At 42.2% G+C, this 19,100-nt stretch overlaps 1 protein-coding gene across 1 annotated transcript in view; it reads left to right on the forward strand.

Moving 5' to 3' along the window:
• The first annotated feature begins 1,318 nt into the window (after window positions 1-1,318).
• Window positions 1,319-19,100, forward strand: part of LOC126162187 (homocysteine S-methyltransferase YbgG-like) — an 82,001-nt gene continuing 64,219 nt past the window's right edge. Inside the window, exon 1 of the mRNA XM_049918514.1 lies at window positions 1,319-1,439. The gene's annotated coding sequence lies outside the window, so the exon portion shown is untranslated. The remainder of the gene's footprint in view (window positions 1,440-19,100) is intronic.

Genomic DNA, 19,100 nt, shown 5'->3' on the forward strand with positions numbered 1-19,100 from the left:
ATTCGGTGACCGATGGTTTGTAGAGGCGGACCAAGTCCATGGCCTCCACGCTCTCCTGACCTCAACCCTCTTGACTTCCATTTATGGGGGCATTTGAAAGCTCCTGTCTACGCAACCCCGGTACCAAATGTAGAGACTCTTTGTTGTGGCGTTGCAAGACAGCCACGCCACTCGGAAGTAGCCGAAATGCACGCGTTAACTCACGCCGGCTTGCGTGAGGTCTGAAACAGGATACGTTATGAATGCTATAAAGATAAGTACGTAGCTTCTTTAATACTTAACTTTAATTCATCCTTGTGGTACATCGCTCTTGATAATACAAGTGAGACTCTCAGATGTGGTTAATGGCGCCTTGCTAGGTCGTAGCCATGGACTTAGCTGAAGGCTATTCTAACTATCTCTCGGCAAATGAGAGAAAGGCTTCGTCAGTGTAGTCGCTAGCGAAGTCGTCGTACAACTGGGGCGAGTGCTAGTACGTCTCTCTCGACCTGCCGTGTGGTGGCGCTCGGTCTGCAATTACTGACAGTGGCGACACGCGGGTCCGACATGTACTAATGGACCGCGGCCGATTTAAAGCTACCACCTAGCAAGTGTGGTGTCTGGCGGTGACACCACACTGTTCGTGCTCGTATTGTGGACGGCTGTGATACAATACGCCATTCTCCAGGGCTGCATCAGCGCATCAGGGATTCCATGCGACGGAGGGTGGATGCATGTATCCTCGCTAATGGAGAACATTTTGAACATTTCCTGTAGCAAAGTGTTTGAAGTCACGCTGGTACGTTCTGTTGCTTTGTGTTTCCATTCCATGATTAATGTGATTTGAAGAGAAGTAATAAAATGAGCTCTAACATGGAAAGTAAGCGTTTCCGGACGCATGTCCACATAACATATTTTCTTTCTTTGTATGTGAGGAATGTTTCCTGAAAGTTTGGCCGTACCTTTTTGTAACACCCTGTATTTTACGTTTGATTCTCCCAGAAGAACAGAAATTGTTAAAGGAGTAGTGTGTTTTTAATGGGCCATTTTACGTAATCAAATAATGATGAAAATAGTGTGCGACAGCTAGGGAACACAATAGTAGACAAACTTTGCAGGTAGCAGTGGGTTACTGTGGAAGCAGCTTTGAGAGTTGAGCATTGCTGCTAGGAGGTCACAGAGAATGAATCAGCCTTTGCACAACTGCACGACCTATTGAACTAGCAATCTCACGCATAGACCTACAATCTGAAAGATATCCCACGTGGTGCCCCGAATTAGTGAGGGAGATAATCAGCAAGGGAGTGGGAAGGGGAAGGGATAAGCTGCAGCAGGCTGGCGACAGTGGCGCCACTCTACCGGCGGCCTTATAAAGCACAGGCCGATCGTAGCTGCCGGCAGTCAGCTGACTACTTTGTATTGTTTGGCGCATGCGCAGCTCGCTGAGCGTTACACTTCTGGTAAGGATTTCGCAGCGCCGGCAGAAGGACATTCACGTATTACAAACTTTTCACGCGTTCCACACTGATTATGTCCCGTCTAGTTGGTTTGTTAAGGAGAATGTCACTGTATTCGGTTTATGAATGTGAGGAACTACTCTGAACTTAACAGCGATTTCCTCTAGTTTCTGTGGCAGCATTCAGTTCCATCCACGGACAGTATGGTTTCTTCCCAACAATGTACATTCACCACTTTCATAATCTGGTTACTTATTTTTATCCTCCACTGGGAGAGGGGGGACTCTCAAATTTATTTAAGTGGGTGTCTTTCGGATTTTACACTGAAATTAGTAGTCAGGTTACGTATTTTCCCTTCTGTATGAGAAATATTTTATCTGAGAAAAAAGCTTATATAAACGCTTAAATGTATTTTAGAGAAGCAAAGCACAAAGTTTATCAATCATATGAGGCGAATAATAAATAATTATTCCATTTTCTGCCACTTTTCATATTTTATGTCCATCACACCATGTTTTTTGTATACCTTTTCGTTGCACTGTACACACATTGTTCTGTTCTATTGTTTTTATGCTTACACATGTGTAATAAATTCCAGGTTTTTTTAAGTTCCTCCGTCTGCGATTCTTCGCACCTTTACCTCGTCAAGAAGCCATGAATTTCCTCGGGGTCATGTTTCACGTAACACTCGTCGTTTCAAGCGTTCTTCCATTCAAACAAGAGCGAGGCGTTTCAGAAAATCCGTGTCATTATCAGAGTTGTTAAGTTGCAAAATGCTGACTGTTTAATGTTACTTTTATGGTTTTCTGTTTCGACAATTTCATTTTCCGTCTCGGTATCAGAAGAATCTGATTCATTTTTTTTTTTTTCTAAATATCGCCTTATTTCTTACTCAATGTCTTCAGGACACAAACTTGTCCAGCAAGTTATGCTTCGCCATAGCACACAAATTATTCGATCTTGATTAAAATAGCCGGAAAAATTAAACTATAGTTATGTCTAAATAAACAGAGCACCCATTGTAGTGCTACAGACAGAACTAGTGAAGTGCACCAGAACAGATTCGAATCCACGTGCTGAATTGATAATTGTTGCCTGGTACTCCTGCCAACTCGAGTGCTGTATAGACCAGAGGTTATCAAATGTTTTGCACCTACCGACCCTTAAATGTAATGGAAAGTCATCACGATTCATTGCTGTTTATGTAGATGCTTTTATTAGCTTTGCATATAGGCAAGTGTGCCTTTCCTGTCCAGTAATTTATTTGATTGTTAAGTCCACTTCCTATTAATTGATTATGTTGGCAGTACAAACCCATACCAGATACATTTAAGACGGCTGTTCCAAAGTAAAGGAAGAACGTTAATTTTCCTATTGATGTATCCAGTTTCATACGATTTCATTCAAAGTAGATGTCTAAATGTTATGGTGTTATAGCAAATATCTGAGCATTTCAAAATATACGTTTGTTTCATAGGAAAAAAAGAAAAGTTTAATGAAATGGAGTATCATGCTCGAAATGGCTACTCTTCTTTCAAAATAGTCTACTTGTATATCGCAAAACCTGTCCAGATAATGTTGCCAGGGATCAACTGTTGTTACGTTCAAATGTTCCTTTAAAAAAAAAAATAGTTTTTATGAGCGCAGAAAGGAGAATTGTAATTCTGAATTACATTAATTTCGCCGCCTTCACTACCTCCTGCAAAAGATCTTGCCACAGCCTCTATAGTTTGAGACCTAAGAACTTTCCGCAATTACTATAGGATAGGGTCTCACGCTTCCCAAGTACACAATACGTCACCAGTACAAAGTCGAAAAGATTACACGACGCACTGAATTCCTTACCCCAAAGGTTTAGATTAAAGCAACGCTAGCGACAGTGAGGCCGTACGGCAGCAAAACTTAATGTCTAATACACAATGAACGGACGTACAGATTGCGTTACAGCTGAAATAACAGCCGTAACGACACCAAACATCTGCATGAACTGTTGACAAGAATTTACGTTCACATTCACAAGGGAAGATCCCCAATTAGAACGGTTAAAACCTCATACAATCCATGCTGAAGTCCTCATACGCTTCTGTTCTGCTCCTCGTTAAGGACCTTTATCTACAAAACTCTACGTTTGTGTTCAGTCGACGCTTGACGGCTAACGAATCCAACGACTACAAGTCGCGTAAAGAACGTAACACACAATTAGGATCAATATATCAGCAAGTGCCATAAACGAATTATTTTTCATGACAGTTGCGTTACCTTCAGTCAATAAACTGTCCACGTTGTTGGGTTGGATTACTGTGGAGTCTTTGGTATCAGATACGGACGTACAAGATCCATCTTGTGTAAAATACCAATACCCATCCACCATACGATATTACATAAATTACGTGCTACACAATCAGAATCGCTAATGAAAGAAGTTCGTGGACCGGTTAGGTAATAATGAAAGTTGTTGCTAATGTCTTTTGTCAGACCTGCGCTCTCGTAAAATTGGAAACAATGAGATAATATTTTCGTCCGTATCAAACCCAGTATCAACATCATGGTCTCCCATCGTGAGTTCTGTGAACGAATTATTGCTGGAGTTCCAGGTCAGTGCATTTCATAGCATTGCACCACATCAGATTTCTTTAAGAATCATTCATGCTAAGGTTTCCCTGTGATCCTCAACTTTTTCCTTGCAGATGATTTTCATAAGCTTGTGCAACGTATCCACACCACTGACATTAAGAACTGGTCGATACGAAGTCACAGGACGTTTATCACATAGGGCAGAGGCATTGCACTCATCACTGTTGATAGGACCGCGCCAGTTATAACCTGTTAGAAGGCGGAATTAACATTATCATGCCTACTGAACAAAGAGTTATATTTTAGCTTTCTTTAGTTACAAATTAAGTCTTACAAAGAAAAACCACTAATAATAACGCTATTTATGAAAAACATATTTATTCTCAGCCAGCTGTTGTCGTTTAAACTGACATTTAGCTTATGCTCCACGTGCGAAGTTGGCTGCTTTTCGCTAAGGCGAAAGCTCCTTGTCTGTTTTTAGAAGAGTTTACTTGGATTTTTACACAGCCACAGTCCCATAATACCAATTTTCGCCAACATAAAACATGCTCTGTTAGCAGTGTTTCTTTTGATTAAATGGAGTGTTGTAGTTCTTAAAGATCTTCACATACAAGCTATATGTGAAAACAACCATAATAATCGGTGATAAATTTTAACTATTTACTTTTTCAAACACTTTTTCCTCTCTACATCCTCTACTACTCCAAATTAGCTGTTACTGTGAGCTTCAGCGTTCTAACTCATTTTGGCGTTCGCAAACATAAATGGTTCAAATGGCTCCGAGCACTATGGGACTTACCTTCTGTGGTCATCAGTCCCCTAGAACTTAGAACTACTTAAACATAACCAATCTAAGGACATCACACACATCCATGCCCGAGGCGGGACTCGAACCTGCGACCGTAGCAGTCGCGCGGTTCCGTACTGAGCGCCTAGAACCGCTCAGCCACCGCGCAAACATAAATAAATAAAAAAATTTGAGGCTAGCAATGGTTAAAAAAATTACATTCATGAGAGATAATCTTAACAAAAGTGATACAGATAATTGTAAACTCTGTATCGCTTCGTTACTTTCAAGGATGTGTAATCAAACGTCGAGCGTGTTCGACATATAAGCGTATAATACGAAGACAGAGCAATGGCCGGAAGCGTGTCGTCCACTCGGACGTCTAAGCCACAAGAAATGAAGACATACGTCAAAAAATCTGCACACCAGTGAAGTAAAACATCTGAGAATCGAAAGTTATGCAATAATAAGTTAAACTCTGTGTCCCGCCTCTCAACTTCTAAGACCCCTCCCTGAACAAACATCGTATCCTTGTTGCTGTGGTCTTCAGCCGGAAAACTGCTTTGATACAGTTCTACACGCTGCTCTATCCTGTACAAACCTCTTCATCTTCGGATAACAACTGTAACCCACATCCTTTTGAACCTACTTGTTGTATTCACCTCTTGATCTTCCTCTACGATTTTTACCCCCAACTTTTCTCCAATACTAAACTGGTGACCCCTTCAGAACGTGTCTAGTTTAGCCAAGTGAAGTTACGCCACAATTTTCTTTTCTCTACCCACTGCTCCTCATTGGTTACATGACATACCCATCTAATACTCAGCATTTTATCCAGCACCACGTTTCAAAAGCTTCTATTCTCTTCTTGCCTGAACTGCTTATTGTCCACGTTTCACTGCCATACACTCTAATCAAATACCTTCAGGAAATACTTCCTAACACTTACATCTATATTCGATGTTAATAAACTTCTCTCCTTCAGAAAGAAGCCTGCACTTTATATCCTCTCTGCTTCAGCCATCATCTGTTATTTTACGGTCCAAATAGTAAAACTCATGTACTACTGTCAGCACCTCGTTTCCTAGTCTGGCCGCGCGGGGTAGCTCCTCGGTATGAGGCGCCTTGCCGCAGTTCGTGTGGCTTCCCCCCGTCGGAGGTTCGAGTCCTGTCTCGGGCATGGGTGTGTTGTCCTTAGCATAAGTTAGTTTAAATTAGATTAAGTAGTGTGTAAGCCTAGGAACCGATGACCTCAGCGGTTTGGTCCCATAGGAACTTACCACAAATTTTCAATTTTCGTAATTCCCTCAGCGTCGCCTGATGTAATTCGACTACATTGCATTACCCTTGTTTTTTTATGTTAATCTTGTATCCTCCATTCAAGACACTGTCCGTTCAACTGCTCTTCCAAGTTCTCTGCTGTCTCTGACATTGCCATCGGCAAACCTCAAAGTTTTTGTATATTCTCCCTGAACTTCAATTCCTACTCCAACTTTTTTCTTTTGTTTCCTTTACTGCTTACTCAGTTTATAGATTGAATAACACCAGCGATAGGCTACAACCCTGTCTCACTCCCTTCTCGGCCACTGTTTCCCTTTCACTCACCTCAACTCTTTTAACGGCCATGTGGTTTCTGTCCAAGTTGTATATAATCAATGCTCCCTGCATTTCAGAATTACAGAACGTGTATTCCAGTCAACATTGACAAGAGCTTTCTCCAAATCTACAAATGCTATAAACATAGGTTTGCCTTTCCTTATCTTATCTTCTACGATAAGTTATAGCGTCAATATAGCCTTGCCAATTCCCACATTTCTCTGGAATCCTAACTGATATCCATCGAGGTCGGCTTCTACAGGTGTTTCAGTTCTTCTGTAAAGAATTCGTGCTAGTATTTTGTCACCATGACGTATTAAACTAATAATTTGTTAGTTTTCACACTTGTCAGCAACTGAATTCTTTGGAACTGGAATTATTACATTCTTCTTGAAGTCGGAGGGTATTTCGTCTCTCTCATACACCTTGCATACCAGGTGGAAGAGTTTTGTCACGGCTGGCTCTCCCAAGGCTATCAGTAGCTCTGACGGAATGTCGTCTACTGCTCGGCCCTTGTTTCGACTTAGGTCTTTCGGTGCTCTGTCAGATTCTTTTCGCAGTATCATATCTCCCACCTCATCTTCATCTACGCCTCTTTCATTTATATAATATTGCCTTCAGGTTCATCCCTCTTGTATAGATCCTCTATATACTCCGTCCACATTCTACCTTTCCCTTCTTCGCTTAAGACTAATTTCCCATATAAGCTCTTGATATTCATTCAAGTGCTTCTCTTTTCGACAATGGCCTCAATTATATGCTGGATGTATTTCAATCTCTGTCTTCCTCTACAGTTTTTGCCCTCTACTGCTTCCTCTTGTACCATGAAAGTCAGTCCCTGATGTCTTAACAGATATCCTATCATCCTGTCCCTTCTCCTTGTCACTTTTTTCCACATATTCCTTTCCTCTTCGATTCTGCACAAAACCTCCTCATTCCTTATCTTAGCAGTCCACCTAATTTTCAGCATTCGTCTGTAGCACCACATCTCAAATGCTTCGATTCTCTTCTGTTCCAGTTTTCCCGCAGTCCATGTTTCACTACCATACAATGCTGTGCTCCAAATGTATATTCTCAGAAATTTCTAATCATATTAAGGCCTATGTTTGATACTAGTAGACTTCTCTTGACTAGGAAATCCCTTTTTGCCAGTGCTGCTCTGCTTTTTATGTCCTCCTTGTTCCGTCCGTCATTGGTTATTTTGCTGCCTATATAGCATGATTCCTTGACTTCATCTACTCCGTGACCATCAATTCTCTCTGTTCTCATTTCTGCTGCTTCTCACTACTTTCGTCTTTCTTCGATTTACTCTCAGTCCACATTCTGTACTGATTACTTACACTCAGGATAGCAATGTCATCAGCGAATTGTATCATTGAATTTTAATTCGACTCCTGATCCTTCCTTTTATTTCCATCATTACTTCTTCAATGTACAGGTTGAACAGTAGGGGCTAAAGACTACATCCTTGTCTTACACCCTTTTTAATCTGAGCATTTCGTTCTTGGTCTTCCACTCTTGGTTCTCGTACATATTGCGTATTACCCGTCTCTCCCTATAGCTTACCCCTATTTTTCTCAGAATTTCGAACATCTTGCACCATTTTACATTGTCGAACGCTTTTTCTATGTCGACAAATCCTATGAACGTATCTTCATTTTTTTTAGTCGTGCTTCCAATATCAGCCGCAACGTCAGAATTGCCTCTCTGGTGCCTTTATCTTTCCTAAAGCCAAACTGATCATCTAACACATCCTCAATTTTCTTTTCCGTTCGTCTGCATATTATTCTTGTCAGTAACTAGGATGCATGAGCTGGTAGGCTGATTATGCGATAATTCACGCACTTCTCAGCTTTTGCAGTCCTCGGAATTGTGAGGAAAATTTGTTCCAGAAAGTCAGACGATGTATCAGCAGACTCATATATTCTACACACTAACGTGAATAGTCGTTTTGTTGCCACTTCTCCTAATGATCGTAGAAATGCTGATAGAATGTTATCGATCCCTTCTGCCTTATTTGATCTGAAGTCCTCCAAAGCTCTTTTAAACTCTGATTCTAATACTGGATCCGCTTCTTCTTCTATCTCATCAGACAAATCTTCCCCCTCATGGAGCCCTTCAATGTACTCCCACATATCCGATCTCTCCTCTGCATTTAGCAATGTAATTCCTGCTGCACTCTTTTTGTCACCACCCTTGCTTTTAATTTCACTGAAGGCTCTTTTGGCTTTTCTGTATGATAAGTCAGTCCTTCCGACGATCATTTCTTTTTCGATATTTTCGCATTTTTCATGCAGCCATTTAATCTTCGCTTCCATTTACTTCCTATTTATTTCATTCCTCAGCGAGTCCTGTATTTTTCTGAACATTTTTGTACTTCCTTCTTTCACCGATGAGCTGAAGTATTTCTTCTATTACCTATGGTTTCATTGCAGTTACCTTCTTTGTACCTATGTTTTCCTTTCCAGCTTCTGTGATTGTCCTTTTTAGAGATGTCCATTCCTCTTCAACTGTAATGCCTGCAGGACTATTCTTTATTGCTGTATCTACAGCTTTAGAGAACTTCAAGTGTATCGCGTCATTCCTTAGTACTTCTGTATCCCACTTCTTTGCACATATATTCTTCCTGACTAATCTTTTAAAGTTCAGCCTACTCTTCATCACTTCTACATTATGATCCGAGTTTGTATCTGCTCCTGGGTACGCCTTACAATCCAGAATCTGACTTCGGAATCTCTGTCTGACCCTGATGTAACCTAACTGTAATCTTCCCGTATCACCCGGCATTTTCCAAGTATACCTCCACCTCTTGTGATTCTTGAACAAAGTATTCGCTATTATTAGCTGACATTTACTACAGAACTCTATTATTCTTTCTCCTCTCTCTCATTCCTTTGTCCCAAGTCCATATTCTCCTGTACCCTTTACTTCTGCTCCTTCCCCTACAACTGCATTCCCCCATGACTATTAGATTTTCATTTCACTTTACGTATTGTATTATCTTTTCAATATCCTCATATGCTATCTCTATCTCTTCATCTTCAGCTTTCGACGTCGACATGTATACCTGAACTATCGTTGTCGGTGTTGGTTTGCTGAAGATTCTGATAAGAATGGCCCTATCACTGAACTGTTCACAGTAACACACTCTCTGCCCTACCTTCCCATTCATAACGATTTCTACTCCCATTACACCATTCTCTGCTGTTGTTCATATTACCGTGTACTCATCTGACCAGAAATCCTTGTCATCTTTCCATTTCCCTTCAGTGACCACTACTATATCTAGATCAAGCCTTTGCATTTCCTTTTTTACATTTTCCAGCTTCCCTACCACATTGAAGCTTCTGACATTCCACGGTGCGATTCGTAGAAGGTTATCCTTTCGTTGATTATTCAATCTTTTTCTCATGGTCATCTCTCCCTTAGTATTCCCGACCGGGTTGGGGAATTTCTCTGCCCGGCGACTGAGTGTTTGTGTTGTCCTCATCATTTCATCATCGTCATTTGTCAAAGTGGCTGAAATTGGACTGTGTAAAGATTAGGACTTTGTATGGGCGCTGATGACCGTGTAGTTGAGCGCCCCACAAACCAACCATCATCATTATCATCATCATTCTACTTGGCAGTCCCCTCCCGGAGATCCGAATAGGGGACTATTCCGGAACCTTTTGCCAATGGAGAGATCATCATGACACTTTATCAATTGCAGGTCACATGCCCTGTGGATACACGTTACGTGTCTTTAATGCAGAGGTTTCCATTGCCTTCTGCATCCTCTTGCCGATGGTCGTTGCTGATTTTTCTGCCTTTAGGGCAGTTTCACACACCAAGGGCAAGAGAGTGCCTTAAATCTCTGTCCGCTCCTCCGCCATGTTTGATAAGGCCGTTGGCAGAACGAGGGTGACTTCTTACGCCGGATGTCTTCGGCGGCCAATGCTGATTATTAATCAAAGTTGAAGCAGTGTCGGGTTTCGAACCGGAACCGAGGATGTTTTGATTATGAAATCACAGCTACTAACCATAGCCCACGAGCACAACCTGCAACTTAGTACTTGTTTGGATTCTTTTTTCTTACAATCAATTTGGATCTACAATAATCACATTCATAGAATTTCAAAGATAACCCGTGAAGTGTGTACCATATAACTTCATATAACTTCACGGACTTGTACGCATTGTTGCTAAGGTTTTAGTTTCGCCACTAGTTATTTTTTTTTATGTGAATATACTTCAGAACGTAAATTAAAATTCTTGATATTAAACCACATAAAAGGTGAGTTAGTAAACAAAATTCTTATTTATTCCATATATATTCTTTTTTATTTACTTCCTTTTTACTAATTCATATTGTATGTAGCTCGATGTAAAGGACTTTAATTTTATGTTGAAGTCTACCACCCACTTAGAATATTTATGAAGTAGTGGCAGAATAACGTCCTTAAGAAGAGGAAATTGCTGCAGCAATTGTCCACATTTTCACCGCTCGGTTCTGAACCGATTCAGTATGCACAGGTATCGTCGGGGTAGATGTAAACCTGAAAACCTGCTGGTCGCTTCTAGGAAGTTTCAAATATTTGGTGATGCTTTAGGAAGTTTTCTGCTGACGTTGATTGTTCCAGTCATCTTCCATGTTGAAATGACGGTTTTGCTGATTAACTGCTGTGCGCCACAGTGGTTTTCTAGACCTCTGTCGCTGGGTTCTGAAAACAACATTCTGAATGATTTGGTAATCCTGGGGTGTTTTTCTTTTTTTTTTTTTTTGTTCTTGTTCATTAGTGCAGAAGCGACTCTATTCTTCTTACGTATGGTGGTGAAAGACCTACGCCGGCCGGTGTGACCGAGCGGTTCTAGGCGCTTCAGTCTGGAACCGCGCGACCGCTACGGTCGGAGGTTCGAAACCTGCCTCGGGCATGGATGTGTGTGATGTCCTTAGGTTAGTTAGATTTAAGTGGTTCTAAGTTCTAGGGGACTTTTTTTTTTTTTTTTTTTTTTTTTTTTTTGCGACTTAGTCAGAGCGTGTTTGAGGGTCATATAGACCCTGTGATGCGCATTGCTTTATTGAACTGTTGAACTGTGAGCCAATTATATATTTTAGTGTGAGCACTGCTTATCCCGGTGGACCAGCAGCATTCTGCGATTGAGTATGGAAGAGCTAAAAAAATGGCTCTTAGCACTATGCGACTTAACTGCTGAGGTCATCAGTCGCCTAGAACTTAGAACTAATTAAACCTAACTAACCTAAGGACATCACACACATCCATGCCCGAGGCAGGATTCGAACCTGCGACCTTAGCGGTCGCTCGTCTCCTGACTGTAGCGCCTAGAACCGCACGGCCACTCCGGCCGGTATGGAAGAGCTAAGCCTGATGATTTGAGCACTGTTGCAGTGGCACCCTAGGAGGTTCCTTTTTAACTTCTGGAGTATATTTTAGCTGCTACATTCCGGAAATCGATTTTTTAGGTCAATAACCTGTCCAGGGCCACACGGAATGTTGCAGTATTGGGGAATCTGACATCAAAGTGTGATGTTAGGTTTGTAGTTCGTTTGTTTATTCCGTGGATCGAAAGTTGATACAACAGTCTTTTGAGGACTGGGTAAGAGAGAATTACGTCTGAAGTATTCATCCAACATCTTCAGGTGTTAGTGTTGCTTCAGTTTCTATAAAACATTGATCCTGAGCGATGATGCAGTATCACCAGCGTAAATAAATTTCCTGATCTTTGTTTCTGGAAGATAGTATGTACAAAAATTAAAGAGGAGTAAGGCCAAATCAGTACCATTTGGGATACCGTCACCTGTTTTGTGAAGTGTCTAGGGTTTTCAGGGAGTACCTGGAAGTATTTGTTGTTCAGCAACTTTCCAGTTAGAGAGGACAGATCCCGACAATAATGAATTTGAGAGAAAGTTTGCCACACCAGACGGTATAAGAGGCTGCAATTAGGTCCACTGTGTATATCTTCTGCTTCTCACAGCCGCTTTGGATATAAGCTGCAGTTGTTAGCACTTGATCCTCACATCCTCTTCCGCTTTAGCGCAGCGTTTGTTGATGACCAAGCTGATTCTTTCAAAAAACTTCCGGGAATTCAGCAATGTTTGGCAATAGCAGATTTACTTGGGTGCTGTAATCGTGTGTGCCGTTTATGCTCAGTACATCGGTCCTCCACGGTCCTGATAGTTTGACCAATATATGCCATGCCACAGCTGCAAGGAATACGATATACAACCGCATTGCACAGTCCAAGATTGCTTGGATACTAGTCACCCCATGTTATATAATAACGCCGAATATTGGCACGTCCAGCTATTGGGACAGTGTTACTAGGGAAGCAGTTGAGATTAAATTAGCGAGCAACCTCGTTAACAGGGATTTAAACTCTGTTTGGAATCCGGCTCTCTCCCTTTTCAAAAAACAGAGGGACAGAGTCAATGCTGCGAATTCATAGTCTCACTATCGATAACTCTGACTCTGGTCATCTTTGGTGGCACTAGTGTTCAGTGTGTGTGTTATCTTTCCTGCTTCAGTCCGAGAACCGAGGTTTTAAATTTGCATGTACGCCGCCTGTCCGTTCCAGTTTGCCTTGAAAATGGCGGGGTGTTCTCCCGCTGATATATCGGCGGTCGTTGAAAGTGTTACCTGGTTGAATTCCCGGAAGTTATTTGAAAGTTGTATACGCCAGGAGAAACTCAGGTCTCAAGCTGATTCTGTTATTACTGAGTCTCTCCAAGGACTTGAACGAGCACATTCTCCAGGTGTCGAAAACCATCACGAATAAAATACATACAGACTGGGAGTTTGCCGAGGTCAGTGTTCGTTTCGGACAGATCGACTAACATCAGATGATTAATCTTCTATCAGGATAACGAGGAGATGTTTCGAATTTTACACTGAACATAATAAGCACTGTTCACAACTCTATTCTCCCGCTCTCCGCCCCTCCCTCCCCAACAACCGAATTCGACGGATTAAAACATCTACCAACGTACGGTGACTTGCAGCTAGCATCTGGCACAGCGATTCATTGGCCTCGACCATGGTAGTGCTGTAGTGATACCAAACGTAGTCCAAATATATCCTCAACAGCTGTGTGTTGCTGGCGGATGTAAACACGAGAGCTTGTGATCCCATACAATCACTGATAACAGACACCATCCTGTCACTGAATAATATTTTGCAACATTTTATGTCACCGACCCAGAAATGGTTACTCGTTGCCTCCCCATCCCAGCGCGCCTTCCCATAATATCGCTCCCTGCCGATATGGCTCACTGGCGTGATGCAACGCAGCAGCGAGCTTGCGTGGCCGGCGGCTGGACAGAGCGCGTGCAGAGACGACAGCGGCCTTCGTGCCGATGCAGGCTGATCAGCGACCAGCTGCGTATCTATCGTACACAGCGCTCCACGAGAGGCCCTCTCCATCACGGACAACTTGCAACACTCTCAACGAACATCGCGATAGATACCGTTCGGCTGCACCACGTTTATGACTCTTAATATTAGCAGATAACAAGTTCCGCTCTTTCAAACTCTGAAGGTGGCAGGGGTCAAATACAGGGACCGAAAGGCTATTTACAATTTGTACAGAAACCAGATGGCAGTTATAAGAGTCAAGGGACATGAAAAGGAACCAGTGGTTGCGAAGTGAGTGAGACAGGGTTGTAGCTTTTCCCCGATGTTATTCAATCTTTATATTGAGCAAGCAGTGAAGGAAACAAAAGAAAAATTCGGAGTAGGTATTAAAATCCATGGAGAAGTAATAAAAACTTTGAGGTTTGCCAATGACATTGTAATTCTGTCAGAGACAGCAAAGGACTTGGAAGAGCAGTTGAACGGAATGGACAGTGTCTTGAAAGAAGGATATAAGATGAACATCAACAAAAGCAAAACGAGAATAATGGGATGTAGTCGAATTAAGTCGGGTGATGCTGAGGGAATTAGATTAGGAAATGAGACACTTAAAGTAGTAAAGGAGTTTTTCTATTTGGGGAGCAAAATAACTGATGATGGTCGAAGTAGAGAGGATATAAAATGTAGACTGGCAACGGCAAGGAAAGCGTTTCTGAAGAAGAGAAATTTGTTAACATCGAATATAGATTTAAGTGTCAGGAAGTCATTTCTGAAAGTATTTGTATGGAGTGTAGCCATGTATGGAAGTGAAACATGGACGATAAATAGTTTGGACAAGATGAGAATAGAAGCTTTCGAAATGTGGTGCTACAGAAGAATGCTGAAGATTAGATGGATAGATCACACAACTAATGAGGAGGTATTGAATAGGATTGGGGAGAAGAGAAGTTTGTGGCACAACTTGACTAGAAGAAGGGATCGGTTCGTAGGACATGTTCTGAGGCATCAAGGGATTACCAATTTAGTATTGGAGGGCAAAGTGGAGGGTAAAAATCGTAGAGGGAGAGCAAGAGATGAATACACTAAGCAGATTCAGAAGGATGTAGGTTGTAGTAGGTACTGGGAGATGAAGAAACTTGCACAGGATAGAGTAGCATGGAGAGCTGCATCAAATCGGTCTCAGGACTGAAGACCACAACAACAACAAGTTCCTACGTTACATCATGTTTAACGTACGTCAGTGGCTTGGAATATTCGGCGATTTTCTTAGTCATTCATTGTGTCTGATCACTGCTGTTTTCAGTATTGAGAAGAAGTAATAAATTATTCACAAGCACTTGAAACAGTATGAAACATTAAGAATAATAATTTGAAAATGCAACATATTGAAGTAGTTTCTGATTAGGTCTTGCATCTTCTTCTTTCTCAGCGCTTGTCCCTCCAGGTCTTTAATCATCGACTTTCAACGACAACCAGTGTTCGAATCCATTTACTTGGTCCGCATCCCTCTCCCTCATAAACGATAGTTGTCACTCCGTTCCGTCTTCATATTTCATCAATTTTTTAAGTCAGTGAGGCGGATATCCACGGAATCATTTTGGTTTCCCTAACTGCAGACGTTTACTTCTTTTATTGCGGCCCAATGTCCTGCACCGAACAATGTTACTGGGCTGATTGCAGAGCAATATATTTTCGACATGAGACGTCCGTGATCTTGTTACCACAAAGTGCGCCAGTCACCGTCCACCGTTTAAGCTCTATATTTGCAATGCTGTGTGTCATCTGGAGAGCGGGTGAGCCGTCGGTAGCTGTTTTTGAGCCAAAGTACGACCTGTCGGCAGCGTTTTTTGAGAAAATGTACTTCAAAGTATCTCTGGTAGACCTATACCTTCTCGAATGGCTGATTTAAATCACAGAAGTGGCACGGGAAACGGGCGACAGACTTAGAGCTTAATTCTATCCAAATAGCAATCCATACATATTATAAAAATGTGTTTTGAAAAAAAAAAAAACAGTGTACGTCATTTCAAAGCTGTACGTAACTACTTCTCGCTGTCTACGCCCACAATATCATGAAAGAAAAGAAATTTATCTCTTACTAAATTTCGGCTGTTCATGTAGTGAAACTGCCACATGAAGTATAACGCTTTAATTTATTATTTCTATTTCTTTACTACTAACTCAATTCGCAACATATTTTGCTGCCAGTATCCACAAATATCACTCAACGTACCTACAAAAATATGTCATTGTAAGACACATAGTTCAGGAAATATGACGTCAAATACTGAGATGCATGAAAACTGCCGCATCATGCACGACGTTTCAATTATTATTTCTTTATCAACAACCCTATCTGCAACAAATTTCGCAGAAGTATCCACATACGTCGCTGTATATACCTAAAAAAATAAAAATTGTAGACCACATAGTCCAGGGTATATGACGTCATAAACACTGAGATGAATGAAAAACTGCTGCCTCATGCAATTCGTATTAATTTCTTACTTCTCTACTACAAACTGTACTCATAATGCATTTAGCAGACAGTAGACAAATATACCACTGCATGTAGGTGCAAAATTATGTCAAAAAAAGATACGCAGTTCAGGATATACGACGCTATTAACATGGAGTTGCGTGAAAATGGAATTGCAGAGTGAAATTCGCCAGAGATCCAGGTGAAATGTGTGTACAAATGTGTGAAATATTTAAAACACACAGGGTGTTAAAAAGAGTGTCGAATACTTTGAGACGTGGTAGTACTCATCGAGAGAAGAAAAATAAGTTCAAGAAACATGAGTCCGGAAATGCATATTTTCTGAGATAAGCCCAATAAATACAGGTCCGGAAATGCATACTTTCTGCGATAAACACGTGTTTACAGGAGGTGTTCAACGTGGCTTCCATTCATGACAATGCACCCATCTGCCCTGCCACGTAAGGAATGACGCACCCTTTGAAGTATACGCGGTTTTTGTTGTACCTGCTGGCACGCACTGAAGACGCGACACTGTAGTGCCCGCACATCGTTGATTGGCGTGGCGTAGACCAATTCCTTCAACTGTTCCCATAACTAAAAGTCTAGTGGATTGAGGTATGCGGGACGAGTAGGCCAAACCCAGCGGCCTGAAGTGTCTGCGTCAGATGTTCGCGCACATTTTGACGAAAGTGTGCTAGCGCGCCTCATGCATGAACCACATTTGTTTTCGTTGCTGCCGGCCGTTGTGGCCGAGCGGTTCTAGGCTCTTCAGTCTGGAACCGCGCTGCTGCTATGGTCGCAGGTTCGAATCCTGCCTCGGGCACGGATGCGTGTGAAGTCCTTAGGTTAGTTAGGTTTAAGTAGTTTCTAAGTCTAGGGGACTGATGACCTCAGATGTTAAGTCCCATAGTGCTTAGAGCCATTTGATTTGTGTTCGTTGCTGCAATGGAACATCCTCCAACAAGATGGGTAATCATTAATGAGAAAGTCCAGATAATGCACCCCAGTTAACCTACGTGGTGGCAAGTATGGCCTATTAATCCATCGCCAAGTACGCCATCACATACATTGATTGAGAATCGGTGTTGATGCCCTCTTTCCGGAACTGCTTGGGGATCTGCATTTGCCCATACACGCTGGCTATGGAAGTTCACAACACCGTCTCTTGTGAACCCTGCCTCATCGGTAAACGAAATCTTGGATGTGAAAATGTTCAAATGTTCAAATTTGTGTGAAATCTTATGGGACTTAACTGCTAAGGTCATCAGCCCCTAAGCTTACTCACCATTTAACCTAAATTATCCTAAGGACAAACACACACACCCATGCCCGAGGGAGGACTCGAACCTCCGCCGGGACCAGCCGCACAGTCCATGACTGAAGCGCCCTAGACCGCTCGGCTAATCTCGCGCGGCTCTTGGATGTGAATAGTGGATCTGCGGCACACTTGTGGAACACCGTTGACAGAACCGCCGTCCGCATGATGGTCCTGTGGCCTCAGGGCCTGAATGAGCTGTAGATGATATGGGTACAGCAACTGTTCATGAAGTACCCCCCCTCCCTCTACGTAATAAAATAGAATGAGACACGCCTTCTGCTGCTGCTAGTTCTCGCACGCTGGTCCCAGGGGTTTCTTCCACTGAACGTGGCACACGCTCTTCCATGTCAGGCGTGTGGACTGTGCGGGGCCTTCCACTGCCAGTCTTCCGAGGTGCGGGGGTACCCGTGTCCCTCAGACGCTGGGAACGTCTGCTGAACAGCTTATCAGAGGGCACTCTACGCTGTGGATATTTCTCAGAGTACAGGGCACAGGCTCGCAAGTTACGTCCATTTGCCAAATCATAGCAGAATATCGTGTTCGATATTTCACTTGTCGATAGTGGGCTTCCATTGCTAAAAATTGGCGAAAGAGAGGAAGTGTAAATGTACTGCACCATTTGTACGTACAAACAGCGCAATAACAGTAAACACATGACTAAATTCGCTTTTGAAAGAGGGTAAAACAGCATGCGACGTATACATGTTTGACAGTAATGTACAATAACACAGCCGGCCGGTGTGGCCAAGCGGTTAAAGGCGCTACAGTCTGGAACCGCGTGACCGCTACGGTCGCAGGTTCGAATCCTGCCTCGGGCATGGATGTGTGTGATGTCCTTAGGTTAGTTAGATTTAAGTAGTACTAAGTTCTAGGGGACTGATGACCTTAGAAGTTAAGTCCCATAGTGCTCAGAACCATTTACAATAATACACAAACATGGCGAAAACAACGAAGCCTACAACACGTCTCGAACTACACAACTGAATGAAGACCACCTAATGGTAGGTAGAGTACTGTGAGTAAGACATCATAATACCTTGCCGACACATTTGAACGAGTGCCAATGAAACGACTGAGCTAATATCCGCAACCTAGCGTCGCGCACCCCTTCCTGTATAAGTTTTTATCTCGGAAATTATGCGTTTCCGGACACATGCTTATCGGACTTATTTTTCTTGTTTCGATGAGTACTACCATCTCTCAAAGTGTTCGACACTCTATTTGAACACCATGTATATGAAATATATTTGACATGTGCATACGTGGCCGAATCGACGGGTAGAAAGCCTCTGAAAGTATTTCAGTGAAATTTCTTTCTAAATTGGACACGAGTTTGTAATCACTGTAATAACATCAGCCGGTAAAGTTTCATTTTGTTTCCTTCTCCTCCTCTGCGTGCCTCAGTTTTTTGTCAGGCAGTGTGCTTCGAATTCTTATGTGTTCATTTTCGTAAGCTGACCCTCGTGTGACGGACTAACTTTGAATAATTTTCCCGATACTGTTGTTTGAAATTTGGAAGATCATAGACTGTTCACAACTGCAATGTGAGATAACTGAG

This window comes from Schistocerca cancellata, chromosome 2 (genome assembly GCF_023864275.1).
Source record: "Schistocerca cancellata isolate TAMUIC-IGC-003103 chromosome 2, iqSchCanc2.1, whole genome shotgun sequence".
NCBI lineage: Eukaryota > Metazoa > Arthropoda > Insecta > Orthoptera > Acrididae > Schistocerca > Schistocerca cancellata.